This window comes from Herpailurus yagouaroundi, unplaced genomic scaffold (genome assembly GCF_014898765.1).
Source record: "Herpailurus yagouaroundi ecotype Mexico unplaced genomic scaffold, PumYag 205, whole genome shotgun sequence".
NCBI classification, from domain to species: domain Eukaryota; kingdom Metazoa; phylum Chordata; class Mammalia; order Carnivora; family Felidae; genus Herpailurus; species Herpailurus yagouaroundi.
This window is the reverse complement of record NW_024412436.1, coordinates 10061102-10083741: the sequence shown is the minus strand read 5'-3', so window position 1 is coordinate 10083741 and position 22640 is coordinate 10061102. Positions and strand designations below refer to the sequence as shown.

Below are 22640 nucleotides of genomic sequence, written 5' to 3'. Positions count from 1 at the left end.
ACTTTTGTCCTATTGTGCCTACAATCACCTCTGCCTTGTCGGGTCACACTGCACTTCAGCTCTGAAAGTCCGGCCACCACACCTTGAATTCCTACTCTCATTTGGCTAATGTAAATAATTGATCAGGGATAGAAAAGTTCTTTTTTTTTTTTTTTTTTAATTTTTTTTTTCAACGTTTATTTATTTTTGGGACAGGGAGAGACAGAGCATGAACGGGGGAGGGGCAGAGAGAGAGGGAGACACAGAATCGGAAGCAGGCTCCAGGCTCCGAGCCATCAGCCCAGAGCCCGACGCGGGGCTCGAACTCCCGGACCGCGAGATCGCGACCTGGCCGAAGTCGGCCGCTCAACAGACTGCGCCACGCAGGCGCCCCAAAGGGATAGGAAAGTTCTGAAGAAGAGCCTCCCCCTCTTGCATCCTCCTGTGGGGAAGAGTGTGGCTGCTGTCCGTCTCCCGGTGACCAGAGGAGGAAGAACCACCTATTCTCAGAGGTGGCCTGAGGCGGGGCTTGTTCTCTCTGGAAGATTCTGGGGCAGCCCAATAAGAGTTAGTTGGGGTGGGAATAGGTGCCTTCTCTGGTTTTGGAGTTCTGGTGTGACGTCTCTGAGGGGCTGGAGGGACACACTCTTTCTGCAGGGCAGGGCACGACCTTGCCTTCCACCCCTCCCCCACCAGCCCCAGATCTGACACAGGACCTTCCCAGAGACACAGCCCGTTTCCCTCTTCCGTGTCCTTCTCCAGCTACAACACAGGCTCACCGGCGACACTCACGATTCTAAAGGTGGCTTCCTGGCCTGGGTGAACCCAACTTGGAAACAGGTGAGCAAGGAGGTAACAGAGCCTAGCCTGGACGGCCTGGAAATCTGAGTCGTAGTTCTTCACCGCTTGCCCAAGGATTTGCTGTCCCTTGGCTGGTGTGCTATTTTCTCCTTGCAAAACTATCCATCCTGCCGCCAAATGTACCCTAAGCCTGCCTCCTGTCAGTGAGACGAGGGATAAGCCGTAACTGGAGGGCCCTGAAAGGGCCAGCCCTGAGTCGGAGACCTCCAGGCTCAAACGGGTTTTGCCTTGGAGATGTGATCAGTCGACCAAGCACTGGCTGGCCTGCTAACCCAGGCAGGAATGCAACTTAGTGCCAGGTGAGGACCACACACGTGGCTTTGTTCACCAAGTCCGGAGCTAGACCCCAGAAGTTCTTGGTTTCCTCCAAACGACTGCACAGAAGCAGTGGCCAAAGCGCTCTTGTGTTTGATGAGTCATCTTGTGTCTGCACGATGCGGCTTAGACATCGTAAGAGTGCTTGTGTAGCTGTTGTGTCTGGCTCGGGCTTTTAAGAGGAGACGAGGTGGCCAAGTACCCAAGCCTCAACGCTAATGGGCACTTTGTAAGCAAAGCTTAACCTCCAAAGCCTCATCTACATTCCTCATCGTCCACTCACCGGCCCTACGAAGAAAGGCCAGACAACCTGGATTTACTTCAGAGAATTTGACCGTGTGTGCATTTAGGAAGGCATGAGGCAGAGTGAAGCCCTTTACTCTTCTCATCCTAAAGCTAGGACTTTATCCTTATAGGGTTAGGCAGGCAAACAGCTCCGGAGTCTCTGAAAAAGTTTTACCAAGTGTGATGCCAGAATCCATGTCTTCAGGGATTTTTAATATATTTATGTGTATTCGTGTATAAAGTTTACGAGTCACTCTACACGCATCATCTTACTTAAGCTTCATAAAACTCTAAGAATCAAACGTGTATTATGACGTCCATTTTACAGATGAAGAAACAGGTCCATAAGAACAAGATCGGGGCGCCTGGGTGGCGCAGTCGGTTAAGCGTCCGACTTCAGCCAGGTCACGATCTCGCAGTCCGTGAGTTCGAGCCCCGCGTCAGGCTCTGGGCTGATGGCTCAGAGCCTGGAGCCTGGTTCCGATTCTGTGTCTCCTTCTCTCTCTCTGCCCCTCCCCTTCTCATGCTCTGTCTCTCTCTGTCAAAAATAAATAAACATTAAAACAAAAAATTAAAGAACAAGATCATCTGCTCAAGCGTGACGTCACCAGGAGTTGCCCGGCATTGAGATAGAGAACCGACATCCTGACTCCAAATCCGCCTCTGTTTCCCTCCAAAGACTCCATTCCATTCCCCTGAGGTGTCTTCACTGAAACCCCTCCCTGCACACTTCGGAGAATCCTCCTAACAACCTGTGTTCCACGATGCTCAGAGGTTGGTTTCCCCGCGGGTGCACGTCCCACGCGCGGCCACGAGATGGCAGGGTCGCCCCGACCACCGAGGGCTCCATTCCTCGCGCCAGTAGGGGGCTGTCGTTCCTCGCTTCACAACGTGAGAAACGCAAACAAAAAAAGAAAAACAAAACAAAACAAGAAAACTTCAGTGTCCACGTTGATGAAATGAGGTGGTGGGAGGTTTGTTTTTCCTTTTCTTGCTTTTCTTTTTCTCTTTTAAGTCAGGCAGGGAGAGTTCAAACAAACAAGTCTCTCCATTTTCACCACTGTGTTTGCTTTTCGAGGCACGAGGTCAGGACTTGGGCCAGCCGCCGAGCCTACATTATTCATCTGTCCAGCGCCAGCCCTGGAACAAATGGGAAGAAATGAAGTAGCTTCAGTCGAAGGGAAACAGTGTTGTTATTGTTGCTGGTGACAGTTCTATTTGCCAACAAACATAAAAACATACTTTGGAACCCGGAATGGGCTTGTCAGAGGGAACTTTTGTCCCATGTTTGGGCTGGGATGCTTCCAGATAGAAATCAGGCGGGGGGGGGGGGGGAGAGCTGTGCCCGGCAGCCACTGACCCGAATGCCAAGCCATCAGCGGCCGGTCTCATCTGGGTGTTATGTGCCCACGGTCTGCGAGGCTCCGTGTCGCCAGCCGGGGTCCCTGCCCCGAATGGGTCTTACGGGAGAGGAGCGAGGGGCACGTAGTCCAGGATGACGGGCTCTCCGCAGGCGGGATCGGCGGGCTTGGATTCTGAGCTTCTGGAAGGCGGTCCTCGCTCTGGGGCTCTGGGATAACGAAAAGTGGTCTTGATTCCACAGGACTTACTTGCTGCCAGGTCCCAATTATCTCGAGACTGTTGGCAGCACCTTTTAAGGTCCTTTTGCCACATGGGCTAGTTGCTCTAGAGAGGAAGCCTCCCTTGCTGTGTCTGCTGGTGAGGGTTCAGGGTGGAAAACTCATGCTCACACCAGTGGGAAACGGCATGATCCCCAAGGCCCATCTGCACGGCCCTCCTCCAGTTATGTAACCCAAGTGGAAGGGCCCGTGTGGAGCCGTCCAGCGCCTCCTTTCCCTCTGGTGAGGGACCTACACTAATGAGGCTTCTGTTTGGAAGGAAGGAGGTATGATGAGTTAGCACAATGGTGAATGTCACGGAAACATGGCAGAAGTGAGGGTGCCCCGAGAATGTTCACCACTCAGTGCTCCACACGGGGCCGTCTCCAAGACCTCAGTTACCACTGAACATTTTAACTAGAGCTGAAAGGTGGAAAGGCATCTTAGACATGATCTCGCCCCAAATGCCCACGTCCAGGTGGGTGGGTTCCCTGTAGAAGGAGTTCTCCAGGTGTCCAGTGAATGTTACCTTATTTGCAAGTGGAGTCACTGCTCGAGGGATGGGAAGCGATTGCCCCCGTCATACACCAAACTGGTGGCCAGCCAGGGACTGGAACCCTCAGGATGGCCCTGCCCCCCTTCCCTTTGCCTCCCCACATTTTAAAACCGTCAGATTGATCTTGAAGCCCTATTTTGATCTACAATTTCCGTCAGGGCTGAGCAGTAATAAGCCAGACACAATCCAAAAGGAGGCCTCTTATTTCCAACCTTCAGGATTATTTCAGTCTCACTTGTAATGGCTCTAGGGCCACAGTGTAACTCCTACCAATGGGTGTTTGTGACAGAGGGAGAGAAGTTATTCAATGGCGCATAGGTTGACAAATTATTTTTCTGTAAAAGTCCAGATAGGGAATATTTTAGGCTTTGTGGGCCATATTGTGTCCATGACAACCCCGTTTTGTGGTTCTCCCATGAAAGCTGCCATAGGGGACACGCAGAAGAGTGAGCGTGGCTGACTCTCGTAGAACTGTCCTTATGGGGAAGCCTTGGTGGCTCATTCGGTCGAGTGTACGACTCTTGATTCTGGCTCAGGTTGTGATCTCACTGTGTTGGGACTGAGCCCCATGTTGGGCTCTGTGCTGGGCATGGAGCCTGCTTGGGATTCTCTCTCTCTCCCTCTCTCTCTGCCCCTGCCCCCCTTCTCAAAATTAAAAAAAATAATAAATAAATGTAAAAAAATAAAAGAACTGTCTTTACAAAACCAGACGGGAGGGCAACCACACTGGGCCCTTGGGCTGAAGTGTGATAGAAGACTTGGTCTCTGACTCAGTCTTCCTTGGCACAGACCAGACCTTCGCAGAGGAGTGTTACTCAGCGTTTCAGAATATGTTGGCGTTCAGTTGTCTCCACCTACCTGAGTCAATAGAAGTCTTAATCTTTTTCAATCGGGGGCTCAGCCGTCCTAAGACGATTTATTTGTGTGGTGCTCTTGTGTTTTCATGTCACACCTCTTCCGCCTGTGACACCGGCAGGGGAAGGTAACAGACCTTAGAGACGAGGAAACCGAGGGGCGAGCAATGGAGACGGAATCTCAGCCTTCTTTGTCCAACGCGTGCCTGAGACTGTGTCATGCCTGGCGCTGTGCTGTGTTATCTCACTTAATCCTCAGAAGATCCTGGGAGATTTTTATGATTATGCCAATTTTATAGATACATACCCAGGAAGATTAAACAACGTGCTCGAGTCTTACCCACAAGCAGCGGTTTCCCCTGTACCACACTGAATGCTTAATTCCTAGGAATTATCACCTGTCCCAGGGCAAGGAGTCCACGTTAACAATCTGTACGCGCTTAGCGCCTGCACACGCCCCAGTGCTCAGTACGTGGCTATCGAGTGTGAAGTGAGTATTTGATGAGACGACAGGAGCTTTTTTTTTTTTAAAGCTCATTTATTTTGAGGGAGAGACAGTGTGAGGGGCAGAGAGAGAGGGAGAGAGAGAGAATCCCAAGAAGGCTCCACACCGTCAGCGCAGAGCCCGACGCGGGGCTCGAACTCATGAACCGTGAGAGCATGACCAGAGCCGAAACCAAGATTTGGACCTTAACTGACTGATCCGCCCAGGCGCCCCAGAGATGACAAGAACTTTTCATTGCAAATTTTTATCTAATGTTCTTGTTAAGAGTAACTGTCTACTCCTGTCGCACACCGGCTTGACCCCCAGGTTGGATTTTGCTTAATTCCGAATGCTTCAGGAGAGAGGGTCGTGGTGGTGGTGCCTTCCCCACACCCTGGGAGGCCAGAGCCCTGGGGCTGCCGTGAGTGCCCTGGGGGTGCTGGGCTATGGGAGGGACTATCTAGAGATAGGACTCTTAGTTCCTCACGAGTTCCCATCTTCCACTCTGAGGGGGCACAGGAAAATCACTGACAGAAACGAAAAGCACCATCTGGAACCTCAAAGACATTTTCTTTCTCAAAATTTGTGGCAAATGGAGCCATTCTCTGACCAACAGGGGTCTTTAGGCCGATGAGCTGCTGTTTGGTGGGTCTGGGATGTGCGGCCCGGGCCACGTGACTTTGAAGAAATGGGTTCTGGGCTCTCAGTTCCAGTTTCGTCCTGGGGCTAGGCCCAGGCAATCCTCAGAGCCCCGTCCAGTTAGAGGAAGAGAGAGCAGCCAGAATGTTCTCCGTGGGGAGGCCCGAGGGGGTAGTGAAATCATCTGCAGCTAAAACTATGACGGGCTCTGTCTGCAGTGAGGACTGGGATTTCCCGCTGACCCAGAGGCCACCCTGGGGGTGGGGGTGGGGAAGACTCTGTAGACCACCTTGCATCTGGACTTTCCTCTTGTGGACCTCAGTTCACCTTCAGAGAGGAATCTAAAGAGCAGAGATTGAGGGAGTTTGGGTCTGGCAGGACCCAGGGAAGACGGACCGTTCTAGAATTTCACCAAAGGAAGGGAAGGGGTAGGTGGGGTGGTGGTGGTAAGTGGCTGATCTCACCCTTCCTCATAACAAGCGGTGACGGTGACAGCAGCACTGTGGCCTGGGGATGGGCTGTGGCTTGGCACACCGCAACATGTTCACGTTGACTGCGCGACTCACCGCGACTGTATCAGTGTCTGTAAAATAAGGACACGAGACGACAATTTCAAATGTATATTTCATGCCAAAGAGATTGGGGCTGAGTGTTTCGAGGGTCGGTGGCTCTTTGGGTGGGGGTGGGGTGGTGAATCTTATTTTTTAAATCTTTAATCAGTTGTGGGCATTTTAGAATAGAAAGGATTAATTCCTATCCCTATTTGATGCTAAATTATCATCCAGCTTTTAATTTACCCTTTACTTTTTTTGTTTTGGACACACAGAACATTTAATGTAGTGAATTCTAGAAATACTTTTGGTCATGACTTTTCTACATGGTTTTTATGCTTTCAGAGTTGTTTCTTTTTTTTTCATGACAAGACCAGGTATTCTATTCATGCATAATTTTTAATGGTTTTATTCTTTACATTTAACTTTTGAAATATTACTTTTTGTTTTTAAAGTTTTAAATTAATACCTACACATTTAAAACATTCAACTAGCATATATGTCTGTGCGTTATATATATATATATATTTTTTTTTTCCATGAAAATTTAAATGCCACATTCGCACCCAATTCCCTTACCTTCTCCAGAGGCAGCTACTGTTAACAATTGATGTGTGAATCCTTCAGGCGTTCTCTAAATTTGCAGCATATGTGTGTATGCACGTGTATGTTGGCATTTATTTTTACATAAGTAAAATGCATACACGTACATATGTATACAATACCATTCTGCAGCTTGGTTTTCTTCTCCTAACACTAGCTCCTAGAGATCTTTCCATGCCGGTGAACACAACTTTTCCTTATTCTTTTTAATTGCATGACAGTACGTATACATGTTCTATAATTTACACTTGTTTTTTTTTAAGTTTATTTATTTATTTTGAGAGAGAGAGAGTGGAGGAGGGGCAGAGAGAGAGGCAGAGAGAGAATCCCAAGCAGGCTCCACACAGAGTCTGACGTGGGCTCGATCCCATGAACCGTGAGACTGTGACCTGAGCTGGAATCAAGAGTTGGACGCTCAAACCAACTGAGCCATCCAGGTGCCCCAGTTTACACTTGATTTTTCAGTTCATCTAAAATTTGTGTCAGTAAATCATGTGAGATAAGGATCCATATGGATTCTCCTTACCCAAACAACCAGCTTTCCCAACAGTGGCCTTTTCCCATGTGTTCAGTTGGGAGATGCTTTATTTTATACTTTGTTTTCTAAGTCGGCCCAGCGGACAACACTTTCAGAGTCTGGGTTCCATATGTGATCTTGTTTGAGTCTCACTGCGACTCTGTGACATGGGAAGGATTTTTTTCTATTTCCCACCTGAGCAGGTGAGGGGTAAAGTGTGAGGTTCGAGGTCAAGGGGCTGCCCCACGTCACACAACCGAGTCTCCTGACTTCCAAATCCAAGCTTTCCGGGCACCATGGGCGTGGCCTCAGGGAGTTCCCGACATTGGAAGCGGTGAAGACGGAGAGCCCCAACTCCTTCCTCTCTGCCACCTGTTCCTCCTCCCTTCTTCTTTCCACAATTAGTTACTGAGCTTCTACTGTGTGACGGGTGCTGTCCTTGCGTTCGCCATAAAAAAGCTTCTGAACTTTCAGAAGCAAGTTCGCTATTCCCACCTTCAGATTCCTCCTCTATGGGGTACATTTAAACTCCAAGATTCTATGAAGGAAGTTTCTTCCAATTAACCAGATAATCAAATGCTGCAAATCACCAATGTCCTTGATGATTTTGTTTAAAATCAGGGATGTGCTATAACATCTTGAAAACTTCATGGGATCCCGCACTGGGAGGTTCCGTCTGGTCTCTTGCCTCAGACAGGTGACTGATCAATTTTTCAGGAGAAATGTTGCCCAGTCTTTCTGTTCCTTTTTTTTTTTTTTTAAACATTTATTTACTTTTGAGAGAGATACTGAGTGTGAGCAGGTGTGGGGCAGAGAGAGAGGGAGACACAATCTGAAGCGGGCTCCAGGCTCTGAGCTGTCAGCACAGAGGCCAACAAGGGGCTCGAACTCACAGACTGTGAGATCGTGAGCTGAAGTCGGATGCATAACCGACTGAGCCACCCAGGCGCCCCTCAGAGAGATTATCTAAATGTAAAAATCTTCCTGTAAGGAGGGTATCAACCATTTGCCATGTGAGCATTGAAACTTACCAAACACCCTTTCTCCTCCTCCTCCTCCTCCTTCTTCTTCTTCTTTTTATGTGTGTGTTTATTTTTGAGAGAGAGAGAGAGCATGAGCAGGGGAGGGGCAGAAAGCGAGGAAGACACAGAATCTGAAGCAACTCCAGGCTCCGAGCTGTCAGCACAGAGCCCGACGCGGGGCTCGAACCCGCGAGTCATGAGATCATGACCTGAGCCGAAGTCAGGCTGAACCACCCAGACGCCCCTTCACGTGGTTTAAATTTTAAGACCAAGGAAAGGCATCAAAGAGCCCACTGGGACGAGGCCAATCCTAGCTTTCCCGTGGGGCTCCCCCAGAGGAAGAGGTGAGGATGTCTGCCCCAGCTGTCCCTCTCAGTGAACACCACACGCCCACCCCCTCCTCCGGGTCAAGAAGTTCGTCCACACCGCCTTCTAACTGTGAGGCAGCACAGCAAAGCAGCAATGAGTCTGGCCATCGGGCCTGCCACCCAGCCTCTTTGCCGCCCCTTGGATAACCTTATCAAACTTACTATCGCCTCCGGGCCTCGCCAATTCCTACGACAGTCACGGTCGGCCACCATTGCTCGCCATCTCCTGTGGCAGAGGCAATGGGATTTCACTTCCAAGATGAAGGACAGAAGATGCGGCATCCACCCTGGCACACCTCCGTGTGGTCACTTGCTCTGAAGGAAGTCAGTCCCACGTTACAGTCCAGGTCTCCAGCTGCCCTGGGGAAAGGCCCTCAGAGCAAGGAATCAGTTTCCGGCCAACAGCCAGCAAGGACTGGAATCCAGCCCACCAGTCCTGCGAAGAGGCAGCGAGGAAGCCTGGAGCCGGACCCCCCCCCCCCTGCAGGTAACCTTGAGATTGACCCCAGCCCAGGCCCACTGGTGACCGCAGCCTACTGAGACACCGTGATTCTCAGGAGCCCAGCTAAGTTGTGCCCAGATTCCGGGCCTGCAGATTGTGAAATGGTAAATGTTTGTTGTTTAAAACCTTTAAAAAAAGGAACAGAAAAGGGTGCCTGGGTGGCTCAGTTGGTTAAGCATCTGACTTCGGCTCAGGTTATGATCTAGTGGTTCGTGAGTTCGAGCCCTGTGACTGGCCGTGCACTGACTGATGGGAGCCTAGAGGCTGCTTCGGACTCTCTGTTTCCCTCTGTCTCTCTACCCCAGCTTATGTACTCTTTCTCTCTCTCTCTCTCTCTCTCTCAAAATTAAATAAATAAAACATTTAAAAAAATAAAAAAATTAAATACATGCAAACAATGATAATTAAAAAAAAGAAAGAAAGAAAGGAGTGCACACAAATATGGAGAAAAGGCTATCTGCCATCTGGGATTTCTCTTATTGCTTTCTTTTCTCCCTCAGAAGCAGCCCGAGGACCCTTCCAGAGGTATTCTGTGCATGTGCGAGCTTCTTCGCTTTTAAAAAAAATTTCTACTGAAATAAAAATTTAAATAAAGGGGGAGGGGCAGAGGGAAAGGGAGAGAGGATCCCAAGCAGGCTATACGCTCAGTTCAGAGCCCAACCCGGGTCTCAAGCTCACGAACCGTGAGATTATGACCTGAGCTGAAATCAAGAGCCTGATGCTCAACCGACTGAGCCGCCCAGACGGACGTCCACGAGCCTCTTCATTTTAAATAGGAGCAAACAGGCAACACACAGATGATGGGGACTCTTTCAGCATCTATTACAAACAAACAAAAATTCTTACAAACCAAGGAGAAACAGATGATCCAACAGGATACCCCAGTCCGAAAATGGACAAAAGACTTTTTGCAGGGGACAAAAGTCACGTAGAGGACGCTGAGCCTCACTAGCCATCCGGGGAATGCATAAAACCACGACAGGTTAGTGGCACAAGCCACGGGACGGCGGCACAGCAGGTGGAGAGCAGGAGTGGGTGCCACGGGCAGTAGATGAGAGTCTCGTGGGCCTGTCGGCTGTCACTGTCTTACCTTAGCAGCCCTCGCGGGTGCAATCCAGCTGCTCCAAACCGCGTTTCCCTAACGCTGCTGAACATCCCTTCACGTGCTCACGGGCCCTCTGTATATTCTCACCTGTGAAATGTCCATTCTCGTCTTTTTTTCCCGTTCTTCGACTGGATTGTTTGTCCTTTTGCTGCTGACCTTTGAAAGTGCATGCTAGGTTGTTCCTTTTAAAAAAAATTTTACTGATACAGTTTTTATTTTTGGAAAAACAATGACTATATAGCAGGTGAGATTTTTGTGTATTTGTGAGAATAGGCAGATTTGATCAAAATGCTTATGATTGCAACACAGACTTAAAGGAATTAAATTTTACTTTTCTCTTACGAGGTATTTCAAGAGTCAGAAAGGCATAGAGAAGGATATATGGGCTTACACAGAGACCTACCAAACCTTAACATTGACCCTGTTTGTTTCCGGTCACCTTTTTTTTTTTTTTAAAGAAAAATTAAAAACAGGTAAAGCCCTCTATGGGTTCTTTTGCATTCTGTTTCTGCTGGCCCAGAGAGAATACTGTTCTGAATTTGTTGTTTATCACTTCTGTGGATGTTTTAGTGTTATTTCTACCCATAATGATATATAATATTTGTCTCCATGTTGTAAGCTCTGTCTACGTGTCAGCACGCTGTGTATATCACCTGGTAACGTGTTTTTCTTCATTTTCAAAATTTGACATGATGTTTTTGAGGGTTCTCTGTGTTAATATATGTAGCTCTAGTTTATTCATTACAATTCCTATATAGTATTCTCTGGTACTACGGTTTATTTATTCGTGATCTCATTGATGGATCTCAGCTGTCTCTGGTTTTCCCCACCGTTACATACAGTATATCTCTAAGGGTGGAATTCTTAGGTGAGATGGTGTCTCTAATGCACCAGCCATGTTCTTTGAAGGGTCTGTACCAATGTGCCCTCCACCTGTGGCATGTGACAGGGACTGTCTCTCTTCTCCACCTTCACCAGCCCTTGGTAGTATCAGCCGTCCTCTGTCTGCCTATCGCTTTGGTGGGAAATGGTGTTTCAGTGGTGATTTAATGTGCAATTTCCCAATTATTAACCACCGGGTACTCTCTTGTGAAAGGCCCATCGCTTGCCCATTTTTTCAGTACTAGATTGTTTGTTTTTCTTACTGATCTGTAATACCTGTTCATATATTCTGGATTCTCATCCTTTGTCCTTTATACACATTAGAAATATCTTCTCTCAGTCTGCAAGTTGTCTTTTAATTTTGCTCAAGCTGTCTTTTTAAAAAAAAAAAAACAACATTTATTTATTATCGAGAGACAGAACATAAGCAGGGGAGGGGCAGAGAGAGAGGAAGACACAGAATCTGAAGCAGGCTCCAGGCTCTGAGCTGTCAGCACAGAGCCCTACGTGGGGCTCAAACCCACAAACCGCGAGATCATGACCTGAGCCGAAGTCAGACGCCTAACCCACTGCACCACCGAAGCGCCCCTCAAGCTGTCTTTTTTGCTAAAAGTTATTGACAACAGGATAGTCAAATATATCAGTCTTTATCTTTACAACGTGTTCCTTTGGTGCCCAGTTTAAAACTTCTTCCCTACTCAGAAAAGGCAAAAATATTCCCTTCTATTTTCTTCTAAAAGTTTTAAGTTTTGATATATTTTTTCATTTAGGTAGTTAATCCAAACACAATCACTTTTGTTTTGGATGTATATTAAGGATCTACTTTTATTTTGTTTTTCCACATGAGATAAACTATTACCTTGGTACTATTTATTAAATAGTTTATTTTTTCCCCACAGACTCAAAATGCTATTTGTGTCATATGTCAAATTCACAGATATGCCTGGGTCTGTTTCTCAACCTCTGTCTGTTCCTTTTTTGTTTGTTTATTCCTGTGCCGATACCATATTCTCTTAGGTACAGAAAGTTAACGCACGTTTATAATATTTGAGAGGCCTGTTGCCTTTTCTTTGTCTTTGTCTTCCTTGCGTTCAAAATTGGCTTTAGCTCTTCTGGGTCTTTTATTCTCCCATACACGTTTTTTGGGTCCGTATCAAGTTTTATCTAAACCCACAAGATAGAGAGACCTGGGGAGGATTTGTGGGAAATTGACATGTTTATCATCATCTCGTCCATGAGTGTGGTCTAATTCTCCATTTATCCCAGATTGCTTTTATGCCTTTTCATACTGTTCTCTAACTTTCTTCGAAGGGTCTTGAACATTGGGAAACTTGGTCTTTGGTCTTGGTTTCCATGAGGAAGGATTTTCCCTAAAACACACTGCTCCTTCACCAGCTTTATCCTGGGAGAGACGAGACGGAATGGCCCATGCAAATAAGCAGAGACCAACTTGTTTTAGCATGTAGCTAAACAAAGGTCCAAAAAGGATGGGCCTTTTCCTTTTGGGAAATGAGCAGCCTGTAGGATCAGACTTTTCTCTCATTTGCCTAGGGTAGGCTTGCTTTTTGCTGGAAGTTCTGCGGAAATGAGTCTAGACAGCAGCATCTTTCTCTCATTGTTGACCGTGGATGAAAAGTTTCAACATTATGTGATACCTCCTGCAGGCTTTTTGGTAGATAACCTTTATCAGGTTAAAGCCATGTGCTTCTTTTTTTTAAATTTTTTTTCAACGTTTTTTTTTTTTTTTTAATTTATTTTTGGGACAGAGAGAGACAGAGCATGAACGGGGGAGGGGCAGAGAGAGAGGGAGACACAGAATCGGAAACAGGCTCCAGGCTCTGAGCCATCAGCCCAGAGCCCGACGCGGGGCTCGAACTCACGGACCGCGAGATCGTGACCTGGCTGAAGTCGGACGCTTAACCGACTGCGCCACCCAGGCGCCCCAAAAGCCATGTGCTTCTACTGCAAGGTTGTCAAGAGTTTTTATCACGAATGGATGTTGAATTTTATCAAATTATTTTCAGCATTTATTAAAATGGATTGTATGATTTTTTTTTCTCCTTTATTCTGTTTACAGGTGAATTACACCGAGTTTCTGGTAACTTTTAATTCTGATGTAACTTAGGGCTTATGTAAAAATTGATTTGTACAAGAAACTCTCGTAACCCTCTACCCACATTTACCAGTTGGCTTACGTTTTGTTTCATTTGCTTTACCATTCTTTTCATAAACACGTATATGTGCATTTTATTTTTCCTGAAATATTTTGGATTAGATTGGACATATTAGATCCTTTTATCCCTAAATATGTCAGTGTTTACTTACTAAGAACAAAGACATTCTCTTATATAACCAGGGTTCGATAACAAGTCAGGAAACGAAACGTTGATCTATTACTGTCCAATGTGGGAATGTTAAGCCAACCTTGCATTCTTAAAATAAATTTGACTGTAACATGACATTTTATCCTCATTACGTCACTGGATTTGATTGGCTTTTAAAAAGGTGTTTATGTGAAAGCTTGGCCCTAGCATTTTCTTCTGGGGAATGACCTTTACCCTGTCTTAAAAAGTCGGGAAGTATTTTGTTTTGTTCCATTCTCTGCAAGAGTTGTGAACAGTTGGTACTATTTCTTCATTAAATGTGAAGAATTCACCTCTGAAGGTGTGGGAAGGTTTCTAATTCGGGAATCAGCGTAATAGATAAAAGACTAGATTTTCTCTCTCTTTGTATCCATTTGGTAAATGTTTTTAAAAACTGTCATTTAACACCTTTTCTAATTAGTCGTCATAAAGTTGCCCATGACGTTAACCTATTAACTTGTAAGTATGCAAGGACATATAGTCATGTCTCAGCTTTCACTCCTGATATTTTTACTTTTCTCTTTTTTCTTGATTAGTATTACCATGGATTTATTAACTTTATTAGTTTTTAAATAACCAACTTCTGGTCTTACTGATTCTCTGTTATACATTTGCTTTCTATTTTATTAACTTCTATTCTGATAGTTTTATTTTTTTTTCTTTTCACTTTCTTTGGGTTTAATTTGCCTTTCCATGCTTTTCTGAACTTCTTAAGAAACGTGCCTTTCTTCTTTCCTGATATAAGCTTTTGTTAAATGTTTATTTATGTTTGAGGGAGAGAGAGCAGGAGATGGGCAGGGAGAGAGAGAGAATCCCAAGCAGACTCTGAGCTGTCAGCGCAGAGCCCAACCTGAGGCTTGAACTCACAAACCAGGGGTTTGTGTTAATATCTTTCTGTCTATGATTTTGGATTTAATTGTTTTTCCTTTAGTTACGTCCATTTTTGCTTTGTGTATTTCTGGACTATGTTATAAGCTACATGCAGATTTAAGATGGTTATAGCTTCCTGATCAATTGAACCTTTTATATACATGGCTAAAAAAATTCCAACCTGATGATCTTTGTTTTTGGTTGAGTTTAATCAGATTTCACTTTTTTTTTTTTCAACGTTTATTTATTTTGGGGACAGAGAGAGACAGAGCATGAACGGGGGAGGGGCAGAGAGAGAGGGAGACACAGAATCAGAAACAGGCTCCAGGCTCTGAACCATCAGCCCAGAGCCTGACGCGGGGCTCGAACTCCCGGACCGCGAGATCGTGACCTGGCTGAAGTCGGACGCTTCACCGACTGCGCCACCCAGGCGCCCCAATCAGATTTCACTTTTGTAATATATTGTGACTTTTTTTTCCTAATATTTTTCTATAAGTATCTTTTGGCAACATTTTCCCCCTGATCCTTATTGGGAAGTTAACTGCCTCTTCCCCCTCTCCCCCAACTTTATTCCTCCGGTGGCTTGAAATTCTTCACATGTCCCTGGATCACAATTACATTTACCTTCTTTTTTGCTAGAATTGTAAACAACTTTAGCTTTCCTTTTCAATAAAAATTAGATTTATTTGTATTTTTAAACTCTTCCTTGTTAATGACAATTGATATTCGATCAATTTCCATACTCACCTTTTCTTGCCATGGGTGTATACCACAGTTTGTCTTGGGGTGTCATTTTTTTTTTCTTTCTAAGGAACATGTTACAGTGGGAGTTTGTGGGAGTGTAATCTTTGCATATCTGAAAATATCTTTATATCACTTTCACTGTTAAAGGGTAGTTAAGCTCATGTAAGATTCTAAGTTGATGTTTAATTTTTTTTAGCACTTTGAAGATATTCCTTCATTGTGCTTTTATTTATTTTTTTAAAAATTTTTTTTAAGTAGCCTTCATGCCAATGCAGAGCCCGAACTCACGACCTTGAAATCAAGCCCTGAGCTGAGATCAAGAGTTCAACACTTTGACTGAACCACCCAGGCACCCACCTTCATTGTCTTCTGACCTTTACTGGGGTTGATATGAAATTTGCTGAGTGTCTAATTGCCACTCATTTATAAATAATTTGTCACATTTCTCTTGTGTCTTTTTTTTTTTTTTTTTCCAAACGTTTATTTATTTTTGGGACAGAGAGAGACAGAGCATGAACGGGGGAGGGGCAGAGAGAGAGGGAGACACAGAATCAGAAACAGGCTCCAGGCTGCGAGCCATCAGCCCAGAGCCCGACTTGGGGCTCGAACTCACCGACCGCGAGATGGTGACCTGGCTGAAGTCGGACGCTTAACCAACTGCGCCACCCAGGCGCCCCTTCTCTTGTGTCTTTTAAGATCTTCTCTTTGTCTGTGTAGTTCTGTAGTTTCACTGTGTTGAGTCTTGATGTGTATTTATACTAGGGAGTTGGAGAACACTTTTCTCTAAGATTTCATGTCTTTCTTCAGTTATGGGAAATATTGAATTATCAGCATTACAAATATTACTTCTCTGCTATTTCCAATATTCACTTATTTTTGAAATCTTGATCAATGACTTTAGGAGTTTTCTTAACCTAGTCCCTTTATCTCTTTGCTGCATTGTTATATATGTATAAAAACCATCTATGTGTTCTGGGTGTATTTTTCTGTGTTCCCTTACAATTGTACATTCATTTACAGTGCTCACCACAGAGTTGATCTCATATATGGAGTTCTTATTTTGGATTTAATTAATTAATTAAATTTTTTATGTTTATTTTAAGAGAGAGACAGAGAGAGTGAGCAGGTGAGGGGCAGAGAAAGGGGGGTAGAGAGAATCCCAAGCAGGCTCTGCACTGTCAGCACAGAGCCTGACGTGGGGCTTGAACTCACAAATTGTGAGATCATGACCTGAGCCAAAATCAAGAGTCAGACACTTAACTTACTGAGCCCCCCCAGGTGCCCCTGGTTCCTGATATTTCTTAAATAAAACATTTCTGGTTAGTTTGAATTATACCTAAATCTGTACATTGTGTAGAACACTTGAATTGGAAGGAATCTAAATCAGTTTTTTTTTTTTCTAGGATAAAGCTGAACATAACGGCTGGTTCACTGTGGATTGTGTCCTCACAACGCTAGCACAATATAGACACACATTCAGTTCTGCGTGCATGTGCATGTGCATGTGAGTGCAAGGGGTTAAAATTTTCAGGTTCTCTTAATTCTGAGAGCATGTGGTGGCCAGCCCAGAGCCAGATTGAGCCATGTTAATTTCCCAGAAGATTTCAAAGAATTATCTTTTGAAAGGGGGAAGTTTGGGCTAATAAAAAACAGGATAACCTCCGGCAGTCACATGGAAAAGAATAGAAACAAATTACTCCTGGCTTGTTCGACATTGTTGCCTGGGGCTTTCTCTGGCCAAGCCAGACTGCTTTGTTTTTCTTTGCTGCAAGGAAAGAAGTTACCAGTAATGTCCTAGGAAAGGTGAGAGCCCAGGAACGTTGTGCCAAGTGCCCATCTGTGTTCTTTCTTAGGTGCAGCTCTCAGGGTGTGTGAGGCTTGCAAGGGCCCGGATGCAAGGGTTTGGGTTCCTATTTTGCCACTTCCATATCCAGGAGGGCTTGGGAGGCTTAAGTCTCCACTCTGGTCTTCAATACTTGCATCTCTTCGAGAAGAAAATTAATGTCTAGCTCATGGCCATGGTGGTGAAGGTTTGGGTAGGATAAAGGCTGTGATGCACTTGGACATGGTAAGTAATGGAAAAATGCCTAAGGGTGCCCAGATTACCCTTATCAGATCAGCTCCCCTCTTCCCCTCTGACAGGTCCTGAAACCTCACCCCTTTTGTACATAGCTTCTTGCAGGCTAGGGGCCAGATTGATATGCGTTTTGTGCAAAAATCAAGGAATTTTAAAATACAATATAGTAAAACCTTGGATTGCAAGTAATAGTTCTGTGAGTCTTCCACAAGCAAGCAAACATTTCTAATAAATTTTAACTTGATAAATGAGCTTGTCTTGCAATACGAGTCATACGTGATGCTGAACGTCACATGATCACAACGGAACCAATGGTTCTTGAAATTCGCTTTGATATACAAGTGCTTTGGATTACAAGCATGTTTCCGGAACGAATTATGCTCACAAACCAGGGTTTTACTGTATCTGCTATCCCTTGGCTGTGTAACAAATAACTCCAAAACGCAGCAGCTTAACACAACCATTTTTGCTATGTTTGCAGATTCTGTGGGTGAGAAATTCAAAAGGGGCACAGTTCGTGATGTCTGTGGCCTCGACTGGGAGAACGCAGAGGCGGAGGTGACTGGGGGAAGAAATTTCTTCCGTGGGCTGGGGGAAGAAATCTGGAGGTCCACTCACATTGCCAGCTGTCAGTGAGGTCTCCATACTAGGAATACCTCCCCGTGGCATCTCCACATGGCATGGGCTTCCTCGCAGTAGAGTGGCCTTTATGGCAACTAAAGGGTCTGATGGCAAGTTTCTCAAGAGAACCAGGCAAAAACTATAACACGTTTTAGGCCCTTAGCTTGGGAGTCCCATAACGTCACTTCTGCTGCGTCTGAAACCCCTCCAGGTTTAGGAGGAGGAAGCAGAGACTCCACCTCTCGATGGCAGGAAAGTCAAAATCTCTTCATGAGAAAGATCGCGTGGAATGGTAGCTACGGTTGTGGCATCTTTGGAAACTCCAGTGTGCCATGGGGGTGAGTCAACAAGAAGCCCCTGAAATTTCTGACTGGATCTCGCAGGACCGTGAAAGGCAGGTTTGAGGAGAAGAACAGCAAGGTCATGGCCACAGCGATTGGGGTGGAAATAGCCATGGCAGAGAGAATGGGGAGAAAGGAACGGAAAACAGAGGTAGCATTGGGACATATCAACCTCCTGGAAGAAATGAGGAAAGAGATGAAAAGGGGGAAGAAGAGTGGAGAAGCTCCGAGGTTTGAACCTGGGTGCTCAGACGGGCAGGGCTGCCATTACCTGAAATAGAAAAGGCAGCAAGGAAAGGCAGGAACCTCCTATTCCCTCTTCCCCCTCCAGAGATTTGCTCATCTCCCAGCAACTCACATCTGCACAGTCTCCATCTATTTTGATAGAGATGACATCAAGGGCTAGAAGTGGAAAGGAGGCCATTTATGAACCTGAACTTGAGTCAAGATCCTGTGTTAACTAAGCTTACCTACATAACTATATTGGGGAAGAAACAGCTGTACATGTAGAGTGTCTGTGCGATGTGTTAGCACCGTCATGGAAGGTATAATCCAAACATTGCCTAGTAAAGGATCTCAAGTCCTTTTTTTATGGCATTATTTGTCCTTGGAGGTCAGACCCTTAGGGTTCCATATTCTATCACTTCTTTGTGGCTTCACCTCACTGTCCTATTCTACCTTGATCTCTGCCTTCTGGGCACCAAGATGGTTTAAGTACATGGCTTACCCTTATCCCAGAGACCTTTGGACTCACAAGAGACATTACTATGAAGTTAGCTATAAGATCATTTAAAAACATTCCAAGTGAGTTCTATCCATCTCTCAGTGGTACCAGGAAAGGCTAAGCAATTATTCCATTGCTCAAACATTTCAGGAACTTTTAGAGTTACCCCCTGAAGCATCACTATATACCTTGTGTTTGATCCCAAGTTGTCTCACTTACTATATAAGTTTGATGTGTGAGTGACAGGGATTAGCTCAATTCGAGCAAAAAAGCAAATTTATTGGTTCACGTAGCTGGAAACCCTAAAGTGGTCTAGCATCAGGTATGACTGGACCTAGGAGTTTAAATGGTGTCATCTTTGACTTTGCTCTGTGGTTCAACTCACTCCCTCTTGCTGCAGATGATAGGTTTCTTGCATGTGTCAAGGATGATGGCTCCTGGCATCCCCAAGACGATGTCACGCCAGTTTAATAACCTCAGGGAAAGGGGGGGCCTGCTTCGCACTTACCCTCACATCCTCTCTCCCACATTGTCCTTATATCATTTCTGGGCAGGATTCTGATTGTCCCAGACTGAGCTATTTGACCATTGCTGTGGCTAGGGGGAAAGATTGTTACTAGATAATAATAATAATAATAATAATAATAACAATAATAAAGAAGAAGAAGAAGAAGCACCTGCTCTGGGAAGACAAAAATAGTAGTGGGCTGTAGCTACCTCATCTGTTTGGTCATCATCCTTGCCCCGAGTAACCATTAACTGTCTCCAGAACCTACTCTAGCAGCTTGTTAGGAATGCAGATTCCTAAGCCCCATCCCAGCCCTACTGGTCACAGTCTGCAGCTGGAGAAGATCCTCAGGTGATTCTCAAGGACAGTGAAGTCTAGGGACAGCTGGCTAAAGGGGAAAGGAAGACACAATGTCTCTGAAGGAACTTTCCAAAGAGGAGTGTGAGAGGGTTCTATGCAAGGCAGCATAATTGCAGTAGGTGACCAGCCTGCCCAGGCTAACACCACAAGGAAGGTGCCACATGGATGCCCCAGGCGGGGACACAACACCGGCTGGGGCCCAAGGTCAGAGCTAGGCCAAGCCAAGGCAATGATGCTGGTTCTGCTCGACTTCCGAACAAGGTCCTCCTTGAGCTCTGTGAATGCTCCAGAGAAGGTTCTGGAACATGGGTGGGCTGAGTCCGTGGGAGGTGCCTTCAGTGGCTTCCACAGAGTAGTGAAGAAAGTTTCACAGCCAAGACAGCCCATTCCCAAGGCCATCATAATGCAAGCCAAAGGTGACATGACTTCTCTCTTTCTCTCGTTTTAATGAACCTTTACTGCAGTGTCATTAGAGTGAGTCTGAAATTTGGATCCCATCTAGTTGCAAACATAGCAACTTCATGCATAACAGTTCATGCAAAACACAATCATGCCTACCTAGATCCTGTCTGTTCCCCAGAGCATTAGTCCCGGGAGTTAGATGTGGAGATTAGATAAATTCTCAGTCAACCCTTCCAATTCCCGTGTCTTTTACTTACTTATTTTAGATAGAGTATTCCTGTAAAAAGGGCTGCAGAAATGCAAGCCAATGGAAGTGTAATTAGATAGAAAGGTTTAGAGGGCTCGCGGTCTGGACCCAGGACTGAAATTGCTTCCTGCTGCCGTCTCGAGGCGAGCACAGCCCTGGAATGCAACATGGGCTCTAATCCAAAGTGATGGGGAGCAGATCCCTGTGTGTCCAGGCGACTCTGCCCGGGTGTCACACACGGTGTTCTTCACACGGGCGAATCTTCTAGGGCTGCCCCCACTGTCCTGCAAGCTCGGGAGGTGACTTTGCTTCCAACAGATTACCAAGTCTTGGGTGGTGGGGGACAGCGGGGGGGCGAGGGGGTGCTTAAGGGCACAGATTCCAGAATCAGACCCACTGGTTTGAATCTTTTCTCTGCCACTTATCAGACACGTGACACTGGGCAGATTACATATAAAATAGGGTTAGCAAGAGCATCGTTACAAAGATTCGATGAGAAAATATGTATAAAGTAGGGTGGGGGCACTTGGCACAGAGGAGGTTTTCAGCTTTAACTGGATGTTAAAGCACTTAGCTCCACGCTCAGAGAATGGTAAGCACATAATCAATAGTGGCTGTTACTATTCCGCAACCTTCGTTCAATTTTGCATGATATTTTGCCTCGAGATGCTGTGTGGTGAGCACCAGCAGCTCCATTCACATCTGATGAATATGAATTAACATTAACTTGGTCCTGAGGATTTTATGACATCCCTTTCTTGAGATAATTGGAGACACTCTGAGGTTTCAGAGAAGCGCGGAGCCCTGAAAGAATTTAGAATTCGCAAATGCCGTTGTTGGTCTTGATCCCATTAGCAAGAAGGTTCTGGCACTTTCAACTCATTCTTCCAGGGCTCTGTGGTTCCTCTCATAAATAACTTCTTCCCGTGCACAACCAAACAGGACTCAGGGGGCTCGAGTTAGTGATTCTTTGAGAAAGATCACTTTATTCCCTTTGGTTATTTTTAGTACTGGGCCTGTGCTCACACACAACAAGTATCTGGGTTCCTGGCTGGGATTCATTTTTCCTTTATTCATTTCCCCCAGCTGTTGAGCACCCTTTCTGTGAAGGTCAGGGTACCATGCACTGGAGGAAGATTAAAAAAAATCTGGCTCTGTGTAATCACTTTCTCCTCCCTGCCTCTGCCTCCATTGCTCCCGGGGCCATATTTGGGAACCAGCGTGCATGGTTCCATCCATGTTCCCTTTGATCTGTCCAATCCCTTACCTTTCGGGAGTCCCTGGCCACTGGAAAGCCAGTGAGTCCACACTCTGTATTTTTGTCCCGGACTCTTTTCCAAATCCAGGACTCAAGTCTTCAAGTCTGATGGATACATGTGTTGGCTGTTGCCTGAGCCCCAGGCTCCTTGTATCAGCTCTTTTCTGTGAACTCTAACTGGTTTCTGTCCATCCACTTGAGTTTTTGAAGGGCTGTGCTGATCTAGGTTTGGGTTTGTTTGTCTATTTGTTTCTTTACTGGCAGTGTTTCCTGGGCATGCTTTGGCCCTTCCTCTTCACTGACTTGCTCAAGCAAGTCTCCCTTCCAGAACATTCTGCTCCTCTGGTTTCCCTGCCTTCATCTGTTTATTAAATATGACCCATCCTAAAAGGCTCGGTTCACAAACTCCTCTGAGAAGCCTTGTTAGCACAGCCCCACCCACATCAGAGTAATTCCTCCTCCTTGAACTCCGGGGCTGTGTGTGTGGGGGGGTGTGCATGGCCCGAGTGACTCAGGTCCAGGACTCTGAGCATTCGTGTTGGGGTTCTCTGAGCTTGCTCAGTGCCCCCCACAGACAGGAAGCCCCGGGATGGTAGGGGGTACTCTGCCCCCTGTTGTCTCACAGCCTCCAGCAAAGAGTTCATCTGCTGGATGACTTTAGCCACGTGGCTTCCCCTCTTTTCCGCTGTGCAAAGGGTCTCCTGTTCCCCGACCTCAAAGAATAATCCATCTAAACCACCTGGCTCTACGCCCCACACGTACTTGGCATCTGAGACATTTTTACTCTCCTGCCTCCCGCTTTGGGTTCCCAGATTTCCAGTGCACATTTCCCGAACGAATGAGTGAATTAATAAATACGTAAATCAGATGGCTTTCTATTACAAAGCTCGCACAGCCCTGTTGATGTTTGTCTCCATGGATGCTGATGACATGATTATTACGTAAAAGACAATCACAGCTGTGGGCTCTCTTTCTCTATTTCT

The 22640-nt window shown here is 45.9% G+C and overlaps 1 long non-coding RNA gene across 1 annotated transcript; it reads left to right on the top strand.

Moving 5' to 3' along the window:
* Positions 1-384: 384 nt before the first annotated feature.
* On the top strand, positions 385-1824 carry LOC121014987 (uncharacterized). The gene is made up of 3 exons (XR_005783551.1): positions 385-491; positions 742-819; positions 1769-1824. It is a non-coding gene; the product is annotated as an uncharacterized LOC121014987 (long non-coding RNA).
* The last annotated feature ends 20816 nt before the right edge of the window (positions 1825-22640 follow it).